General features: G+C 38.5%; 1 long non-coding RNA gene across 1 annotated transcript; it reads right to left on the bottom strand.

Annotated features, from left to right (window-relative positions):
* Positions 1–2,846: 2,846 nt before the first annotated feature.
* Positions 2,847–9,238, bottom strand: LOC116695074 (uncharacterized). Its single transcript, XR_004333346.1, has 3 exons — positions 8,998–9,238; positions 3,136–3,201; positions 2,847–3,028 (listed from the first exon to the last, which is right to left on the bottom strand). It is a non-coding gene; the product is annotated as an uncharacterized LOC116695074 (long non-coding RNA).
* Between the last annotated feature and the right edge of the window lie 1,229 nt (positions 9,239–10,467).

The raw sequence follows: 10,467 nt of genomic DNA, 5'->3' as shown, positions 1-10,467 counted from the left end.
TTTTTCCTGGCCTCTCTAAGAAGTCATCTGATTGGTCCGTGACTAGCCAACGTTATGTGTACTAACATCAACAACATTGGTTGTGAAAAAAAAAAAAAATATATATATATATATACATACATAGAACAATTACACTGACAGTTGGACTAACAATTACATTAAAAATCAGGATATTAAATCACTAAGAAGAAATCAACAAATTATCAATATAAAATGAATAGAAATTACAGTGTATGGTTGTGAAAAAGTAGAACAAAAGTGACTCACATGGATTAGAGCTTTAAAGAATACAAAACTGTTTTTTTTGTCCAAAAAATGCAGTTCTGGAAGAACTGTCCTGAATCTTGCAGCTACACTGTATATAATGTATCAAATTATTTTTCCCTATCATATTCATTCTGTGCTGGAAATGACCAACTAGCGGGTGAATTATTGCAACTCTAGCAGCAGCAGTCAAAGATGTTTAGTTGAACTTATGTTTTTGTTATTATGTTGATTTTAAAATGTTTTTTTCTGTTACATCTTTGTGTTGTAAGGCAACAGATTGTAGCACTATGCCCAAGACAAATTTCCCCTTGGTGACAGTAAAGCGTATTCTGTTCTCTTCTATTCTAGTCTGCTCAGATGGGCCAGAGTCAGAGATGGCTCATATCAACCAACTCATCCAAGATTGCTTGATTCAAAAATGGGTGTAAATGAGATGTCATCTACATCAAAGTCACTTCCTTGTTGCTGTCACTTGAAAGAGTGTGGTTGAGACCAGGCTGCAATCCATTGCCCAGGGAGGCCCTTTGTGCATCATGGTAATAGAGAACAAAGAAGGCCAAAAACCTTATGATATTAAAGTAGATTCACCAAAACCAATTGTAGTATATTAGCTTGGAGATGACAAAGAAGAACTGACGAGGGTTTTTAGTGGCAGATGGAGTTTACCCATACCATGAAATTTGTATACTTGGCTACTACGAAAACAATTCTTGCTGGTACGTTGAGCAGCCTTCCTGTTTTCATCGAGAAAGTGACAGTGGGAGGGTGAGAGAGTGTGAAGCCTCTTTAATTGCCTTCGGTCACCCACAACGTTGAACCGGAGCGCCACGCAGCTTAGCAAAGGAACCGGGCAGAGGGCCTGATAGATATTTTATTGCCCAACTTAACGGTTAATGAATTCCCAAAGTGAAATCTGTCACTTCAAAAATAAAGAGGAAGGCAAATTAAAGGGAGATAGAGAGAGACAGGGGAAGAATGGAACTGAAGAGGGTGACACAGTTTTAAAATGCCCTATCTTTTGGCCATCCCCGGTTTCTCAATGGAATAAAGAAAACTCAGCCTCTTTCTTCTCCTCTTTTCTTCCTCTACTTCGTTTTTTCTCACTCCCTCCCATCCTCCTATCTCTCACTCAAAAAAAAATTCTCATGAATGATTTATATGTGTCTTGTTATCAGCAGCGATTTCTATAGACCCCAACGCATTCACCAAGACATTTGTGGCGTAATTGTTAATTTTAATGCCATAATGGCTTCAGATGGGAGCCCTGATTAGACATTTATTACACAATTAAATGAAACATACTCAAGAATCACAAAAGACTTCCGTAATTATTTCAGGCCATTAATAAAATGGGCATTAAATTATATTGGACACAAAAGAGAAGTGAAATAGATTTCCATTAGAGCAATAGAGGCAGAGAGGGGTAATAGATCCTGCCTGAATTCACTCTGAAATTAATTGTTGCCCAGCCTATTTCCACACACAGTGGAATAAATGAATGAGAAAAGAGAGGAAGAGAAGAACGAGTTGGTGGCCGTGAGAGTGAGGGTAGGGGGTTACATTAAGAGCCTCTGATAAAAAAACCTTTTGTTTGACATACTACAATGGACCCTCAATTCAAGAGAGAGAGAGAGAGAGAGAGAGAGAGAGGGAGAGAGAGAGAGAGAGAGAGTCAGACCAATTTCAATCTAAGTCCACCCCTCCAGAGTTCTGAGTCGAGGTTATATCCTCTTTTCAAGTTGTGTTTGCTTTTCAATAAACAGCTATTAAAGATCGACCTGCGAATGCTTATATCTAAATGCGACACTTATTAGAAAGCAATGTGTGCGAGCCTAACTGCTATCATTTTTTTTTTTTAAATGTAAATGACACATGCATATGACAGAAAATCAATCTTTTATTTCATTAATAAATGACCTTCCGGGCTGATTCTTTGACTCTTTGACACAAAGTTACCTTCCAGCTAGAACATGATGGAGGTCAAGCTCGATAGAAGATGGAGAACAAATAGTTGTAATTCAATCAAAATCTTAATCTTTCAGGAAAAAAGGTCAGTTTTCTTTTCACAAAAATATAATATAACAATCAGTAGTAGGAATAGTAGCTCATAATATACCGTACATCTTACAGTAATATACTGTACTAGAAGAAACTAATCTGTATACTCTGTTCACTATGGAGCCTAAACAATGAAAAATTATGATGCTGCCTTAACAAACAAGAAGTTTTACGTTGATGTTTCTATGATAATCTCTGTATATTTTTGTGCAGTATCTCAATGTTACGTGACAAAAAAAAGTCTTACAATTGAAAAATGAACCCCATTTATTTTCATCATCTCTGAACAGAAAGATTACGACAGTTTTAAACACATCAAAGCCCAACGTATGGCAAAGACTTTCTGAAACCCTTTCCGATGGGAACTCTAAATTGAACCGTCTTTTGAACTAGCCGTCTCTGGAGATCTTATGTAAAAGTGTTAAAGAAATGGGAACTGATATCTCGCAAGGCTAGAACAGATCATTCAACAGAAATTAATTAATCATTCACTGATACAGATTTTGGCGAATTGTATTCTCCCCCCCATCAGTCTGTCTGGCTTCAAAAGCTTTTCCATTCTTGAACTGTCTCTTTTTCCTTCATTCACATTTGAGTTGTCTTTTTTATTTTATTTTACAATACGTACTGTCCAGCTACGAATTCCACAAGCAGCTGTATGTCCAGTAGAAGTTGTCTCACTTCATAATTCAGGATGCAAATTCTGTAAACAAAACAGGGAGTGATTGAGCGTGTAATTCTGTAATTCTGAGACATTCAGAAGAAGCACTGTGGAATTTTGATTTTCAATTTAAGTTTTGAATTCATCACCTGACTCACGGGAGCTTTGCAGTTTCTTGAGGATTAGGTCTCAGACTCAGTGGAGGCACTGGTAGCCTTATGGTGAGAAACAAAACAAAGAGAGGTTGTTCAAAATGTTGACATTAATACAGGCATGGGATGTCTATATGCTTTTGTATCTAGTCATATTGACCTATCCAGATATGTTTTGTTCTGGCTTTGCTCGACTTGGGCAAATGGACATTTGTTTTACCTCTGGGTGTCTACACTGTGATCACCAAACCATCAAATCCAATTAATCAAAACGTTACATTTCACAATATTCTGTGTTGTAATAAAAAAAAAAGTATTTCCCCAATCATTGCAAAGGACCGACAGAGCCTGAATGTCAACGCGGAGCACACAAATTATGTCCGCAGATGAGATATGGCTTTGGGCTATAATGAGAGTTAATGAGGGAGTATAAATGTGTCCTAGGTGCTATCATGGATATTTCACTTAAAAATACCAAATACAGATTAGAGTGTAACGGAGAACAAGATCACAGTTGGGAGCCAGCTGTTGTCAGAGGCGAGTCCTGTACATTGTTATAATTTTCTGAGCCAAAATGGTATTCGGTATATTACCTCAAGCTTTATATGGCATTACAGAAGAGGAACTTCTTCAAAAACAAGTTTTACAATTTTCAAGTTAAAGAGATTAACGTATAAATAAAATATGTTATACTTTTAAAGTCCAATTTTGTCTGGACTCATTGTGTAATCAGCATCTTCAGGGAGTTACTCACTTTAGCACATCCTCAGACTTTCCCTGAGGGCAAGGCCTTTTCTCGGCGTCAAACCATTCAGAATTCTGTGCCTGATAACACCACACCCAAATTGAAAAAAAGTCATTGAAACTGACCAGAAAGCCCTTCAATTAATTTACTTGAAACACTTAAGTTAATTTGAAATAGCCATTTTTTAATTTCTTTTTTCTTTTATTTATTTTGAGGCAAAATCTTGGTTTTGGAAGTGAATTTGTTGAACCATTCTACTAGTAAAAAAAAGAGTTGAATACAAATTTGCCTTGTTTGTTCGTATATGTGTATTCTCAATGACAAAGTGAGAGGAAACACTGGAATGGATATTTGGCGTTGTTTTAAACAAACAAGAAGACCCTGATATGCTGTATAACACTGCCAAGTAGATTTATTTACCTGTTAATCGAAGGTGTTGGAATTTAACCTGGCTATAAAAATATATAATATAAAAAATGCTCTGGTTTGTTTGTGTTTCTTCAAACCAACCATAATCATCTTGGGAGGCGCCGAGTGGAGAAAGTGGCCAAAATGCCGACCAACAGCAAGCTCTTACCCACAGTCTACAGCTGGTGAGTTAGACTAGGTCATTGGTAACTCTAGAACACTGAGAAGGCCACCTAGAGGAACACAAATGGAAGATGTGGTTCTTAGATCCTAGAGTTGACTGCTAAAAGCGTTAGATTCTTGTACATCTCAAAGTGGAGGGTACACTTAAAGTTCTTGTTGAAGTGTCCCATCTAGCTATTGGGCTCGGTAAAGAAGTAGGACGTTAGCTTGGTGGAAGAGCCCAAAAATTAGCATGGGTCTTTACAGAAGCGAGACAGGAATTGTAGACCTGTAATTTTAATCCAAATCATGGAAAGGACGATGCTGTTAGAACATGTGATTGATTATGGGTTGGGCTGCTTTATTTAAAGGAGAAAGTTCAGGGAAGAGCAGCCTCGATGGAGATGATGATGGTGTTGTCTTTTATGGCAGAAAACCAGTGAGCATGTCAAATGATGTGTGGGACCATCATGGTTCCACATCAGGCAGATGCCTCGATTGAATGTCAGCAGGACCATTGCTGGAAGATGTGTGTGTGCAACAGACAATAGGGGGACAGGTGAGGTTGGAGGAATTAGCACATTGAAGTACTTTAGTTTGTAGAGCTGTGGATAAGATGGGAACACACATGTTCTCATTCTTGGACAGTATGAAAACAAAGAGAAATAGAGTCCAGGTGGCTCACCGATACTTTTGCAGTCTGGACAAAAGCTACGTTCCTATGATCAGTCCAGGGGTGTTTTAGGTTCCATTCTTCCAGGGCCTTCTGTAGTATTAGTCCACAGTGCCCAGTGGCTGATTTCATAGTTTTGTTTAGCAGATTTATGGAAAAAACTGAATGCTCAAGGGCAAAGCTTCTGGACTTTGGGGGACTTTTGGTAGAGAAGGAGCCCTAATTACATGTTGGAGGCATACCCTGAGTCATCACAGGGGAGCTGCGATAGAGAAAAATCATGAGCGACACACAGTTTGGTGGAGCTTCTGTTGAACGGTGGCGGTCACTCCATACAAGCATTACAAAGACAGTAGAGATGGTAAAGTTATGTTTATAGTCCATCAAGCTAGAAGCCCTGCAAGGGCTGACATACCTATTGGACATGCTTATTTTTGGGGGCTAAGTGTTTGGATCTCTTACATACACAAAACTAAATATGTTGATCACACTCTCAAGACATCATCAGCTAGAAGCAGATGGCTGAAAATAACTGGGAGAATCAGTCTGTGAAGCTAAAACAGCTGGATCTTCATGTCTTAGGTAGCTTTATAGAGTAGTGTTTATACCAGAGGAGAGAGACTTTCTTACCTTGTTCAACTAGTCACCTTTGTTTTTGTATAGTTTGTTTCCAAGTATTGTGGTGAGAGGTAATAAGTCTATCGCGCTCACAGGCCTAACAGGTAGGTAAAAGCGTTTATTGGATGCTTGTTTTGGACTCTTTACCTCTTTTAAGCTGTTGTTTAAATAGTCATAAGGCACTTATCATGTGGATTCCTTTCTTACCATAGAAACAGTCAACAACTTACTGATTGGTTTATGTTGTGTTCACACTGCCCGTGAAAAGGCGTTTGCGCCGTGCCAATTATTCGCACCGCCTTCCAACTGTTAGAAATAAGTCTGGTTCTCTAATGGTGGATAAAATGTATTTATTGTATAATGTATTTATATGCATATCCTTATTTATTGTATCAATCATTTATTCTGAATATAGGTTTTGTGTTTTTGTTTTCTTAGCAGTTCAGATTCTAATTTTTCCATAAATCTTATCTAGTGAGCCTCAGTCTCATGTGAGAGGCTCAAATCCCCCTGCAAGGAGGGCCAGCTCTAAATGAGTTTTTTTTCTCTCTCGTAATGAAGGTCAGGAGAGAGTCACATCTTCCCTTTTGTGATAATTTATCCCTATCTGCTGTTATCTCTTTTGCCCCTTTAATCCTAATTGTATTGTATAATTGTGTGATGTGGACCTCGTGGTCTTTGAAGTATTGCCCCTATCCTTTCATTATTACCTGATGCCTTGAACCATTGTTCATTTTTTTCTGCACTGCCATATCCAGCGTTGCAGAATCAAAGAGAGGACAGCTTAAGTTTAGTCATGTTAAAAGATTTTTATTCACGTCTGATTTTACTATCTCACTAAGAAATTGTAGCTACAAAGATATGCTATACATGGATGTTTTCTGTAATAAATGCCCCATTTTGGCAATACATCTCACATACCGCTCATTGCTGTTTTGATTGCTTCTCAATGTTGATGAAACATACTTGTAAGTGGATAATGTAGAAGATATACAGCACAGGAGCTGAATTTGATTTACATCATTATTTCCATATCGATGAAAGAAAGCCTTTTTGTATATCTCACAATGTTATTAGAAATGTAAGCGTATGTATATGTTTTTGTACCATTTCCACGGACAACTTGGTAGCATCAGTCCAAACTGGGAAGAAATGCCTGAAAGTGTGAAAATATAAATGAGGCATTTAGAATACTCTCTGTTAACATGGTTGACAAAAAGATCGCGGTATTAAGCTGTTAAATGGTTTAATTTCCAAAATTGATTATTTTCCTACAGAGGAATGTGAGCAGTGACATGTGAGGGCTCTGTGTCCTGATGAGTGAGTGGCTCACAATTAATGTTATGCTGCTCTTTGAAAACTTTGAGTTGTAGATCGGAAATTCATTTATTAGATGATTACTACAAGTAAACCCAGTCTCTCTCTCTCTTTCTCTCTCTCTCTCTCTCTTTCTGTGTGTGTGTGTGTGTGTGTGTGTTTGTGCACATACATCTTTTGACCACTCTAACTTTATTCACAGTTAGCTAAAAATGAAGTAGTATTTTGAACTTTTCAAGGGGAACTCAGTCCAGATAGTCAAACTGTAATGTTTAGATAAGGTCTGTGGAAATAGTTTAAGCAACACTGTAAATAGCACTGGCTAATTACTGGAACAATGCTAACATAACTCTCCTTGAACCAAAAGGCGCGTGGTTCAAGCAGTTCTTCAGTGAGGTGAGGTAATCTCACAGTTTGCTTTACCCTAACCCTGTGTGTGTGTGTGTGTGTGTGTGTGTGTGTTTCCCTTTTCAAACTACAATTTCACGTTTATGTCATGCATTATCTCCCATGCAGTCCACAGTAATCTAACCATAAAGTAATTCATCTACCAACATTAACAATTCATCTTGAACAAATAATTAGATATAATAATTACAAATAACAGCTTTACAGGTAATGCTATAATATATACTGTACTGACGAGGCACTTGATCATTTACATTGGATTCCACACACCTAGTTCTTCCATACAGATAAAAAAGGGCTTAAAAACATTCGGCTGAAAAGAAAGTTAAAAGTTGTAGTGAGTTGTGTCTTTGTAATATATACACAGTATAAATATGTATATATATATATATATATTTATAGAGAAGCATCACTAAATAGGATGGAAGTACAATAAAAGGCATTGAAATGTCAACCCCGTTTTTAAGGGAGGACGCAAGTGTGCAGTGAAGAAACCCTCTTACCGCTTCAGCACCATGGCCAGTTACGGTGGGGAGCTTACCTCGGTGCTCTCCACGGGAGCCCAAGTTGGCTAATAGGCTCTGTGTGTGTCAGGCCGCTCCCCATTCACTTTTTAAGGCGAGATGGATGGACATGTGTCCTTAGATAATCCTAGTTAGTGTGTGTGTGTGTGTGTGTGTGTGTGTGTGGGTGGGTGGGTGGGGGGTTGTCTAGCGCGCCCCAACGTGTCTCCGTTTGTGTGTCAGTTCAATTTTTTATTTTTTTAAATGTTTTTTTACAACAAGTAATTTGGAGTTCTAACAGATGAAACCAAACTTTCACCGGTCAATAATTAGCAGCTGTGATTGACCCTTTGCTTTCACTTTGACTTTTGTTTCTACTATAATGTAAAATAGACTATTATAGAATATGCAGGCTATTCTATTCTTATTTTTCAAATGTATTAAATAAATACTAATAAATGCTCTTTGTTGTGACTGTCAAATATGTATATCTCCAACCTAAAGTTTGGAGATAGAAAAAGAAGAAGAAGTTGTTTTTTTTTTCATGGTGACCCGCACTTCGGTGTAAAACCACAACTATTTAATTTATAAACTGCATTTTTACCTTGTTATCTCAGACAGTACAGGCTGTGTACATGTAGCCTGCTAACGATTGCATGTGAGGGAAAACTGAAGAGAAACTGGAGATGGAAAACAAATATCATTTCAATCCTTGCCGAGTTAAAACCTATTGCATTTCTCATTATCCCGTTAAATTGTCGAGGGAACTTTCAGGCGTGCGTTTATTAGACAATCAGTTTTTGAATAAGAAACACAGCAGACTTCCCCCTCGTGAGTAGGAGGCTCAGCCCCTAAAATAATTCGCTGCTATCTAATTCATTGATCTCAAAATGCAGCCTGAGCTGGAGTCTGTGTATGGCAGCCTACATGTCAAATTGCATACTCTGTTCAGTGAAAGATAGCACAACATCATTTAAAACTTCAAAATACGCTGAAATATACAGTCCGAACATGCCGTATACTACCTCGCGGTTGCTGATGATCATCACAGCCTGCCGAATAGGATTGGAGGAGCTTTTTTCTTTTTGCAGGCATCCGGTCGGCGCTTGCCTTGAAAAAAGTCGGGGGCGTCCTCAGCTGTGGGCTACATTGTTCCGTAGGTCGGGATGAGGAGGATTTTCCTCCCAAACGGACTATTTTTTTTAACGATAATGTCAGGCTTTGTAAAGGAAGATATGATGGAAATCTTCTTGATACAAGCTATCGTTTGACGCATGCGTGTGTGAGGTGACGGGGAGCGGAGAGAGAGCGTGAGAAAGAGACACCGAGGGTGTTGAAATATGGGAATATCCGAGGCAGAAAAATAAACTCCATTTTGTCCTATTTTGAGTACAAAAATAAAGTGACTTTGGCCTGCATGAGATATTATTTTCCTCCTGTTCCTACAAAATAAAACCTTAATGTTAGTACTGAAATATGTGGGCCATTAGTACAGATTCAAGGTTTTTTGCCCGACCACATTTCGGTTTTGAAAGTATTCTATTTAGGCCTAGCCTATTTGATTATTTTATTTATTTGGCATAGCGTATTAAAGATTTTACCATGTCAGTGTGATGTGGTGACATGTTGAAAAAACAACAATCTTCTTTGAAGTGGCATGTGTCCTGTTGGTGCAACAGAAACACACAGAGAAATATGGGATTATAATTGCAATAGGATGTGGTCTACAACATCCGCGTGTGGGTGCCTACACAGCCTTGTGCGCGTGCATACTGTATACATAGGCAAAGACAACCTTAAATAAATCTTAGCAGTGTAACTAAGTCAACTCTAGCATGTGGACGGTGTGAAAAACGTCATCTGTCTGTGTTTGGTTCAACAATCCCGGCTGAAGGAATCATGCATCAGGCACATTAGCCTGAGGGCTATTAGGCAATGGTCCTCATTTAAATTAGCATTTTAAAACGATCACTCCGCGCCTCCTTAAAACCAAACTGTCCAATTGACGGGAGCTAATGCAACAATTATAGGCTCACAATGGCGCTTTCCTTAAACGTTAACAGCTGATGAAATATGTCCCTGCTGTTTGTAATTCTGTCAATACGCAGTTGAGCTTTTCCATAGAGGTGCACCATCGATGGCACGCGCGCGCGCGCACGCGTGTGTTTGTTTAGCGGGCCATAAAGGGAATGCTAGTTTTTGCTTGTTAATGTGGCTTCATTCGGAGTGTAAAAGGTTACAGCTGCTGAAACACTGAAGCTAAAGGCGACGTGTTTCCATGCTCCTGAAGCCTTCACACCGCGGGCTCTCCAGCAGAGTCCCAGCCTGCTGGAGTGTCTCTGGGCCAGACAGGGGGCTGACATGGGATGGATTTATATCCAAAGGAGGGAATGACATTTTCTATTCAAATACATTTGTTAAGGAATTAATAGCTAATTATTTATTATTATTAATATTTTTCTTATGTGTAACAATAATAATAATAATAATAATAA

The sequence above is a fragment of the Etheostoma spectabile genome, chromosome 9, assembly GCF_008692095.1.
Source record: "Etheostoma spectabile isolate EspeVRDwgs_2016 chromosome 9, UIUC_Espe_1.0, whole genome shotgun sequence".
NCBI classification, from domain to species: domain Eukaryota; kingdom Metazoa; phylum Chordata; class Actinopteri; order Perciformes; family Percidae; genus Etheostoma; species Etheostoma spectabile.
Note: the sequence above shows the minus strand (reverse complement) of the source record. Positions and strands in the feature narration are given on the sequence as shown.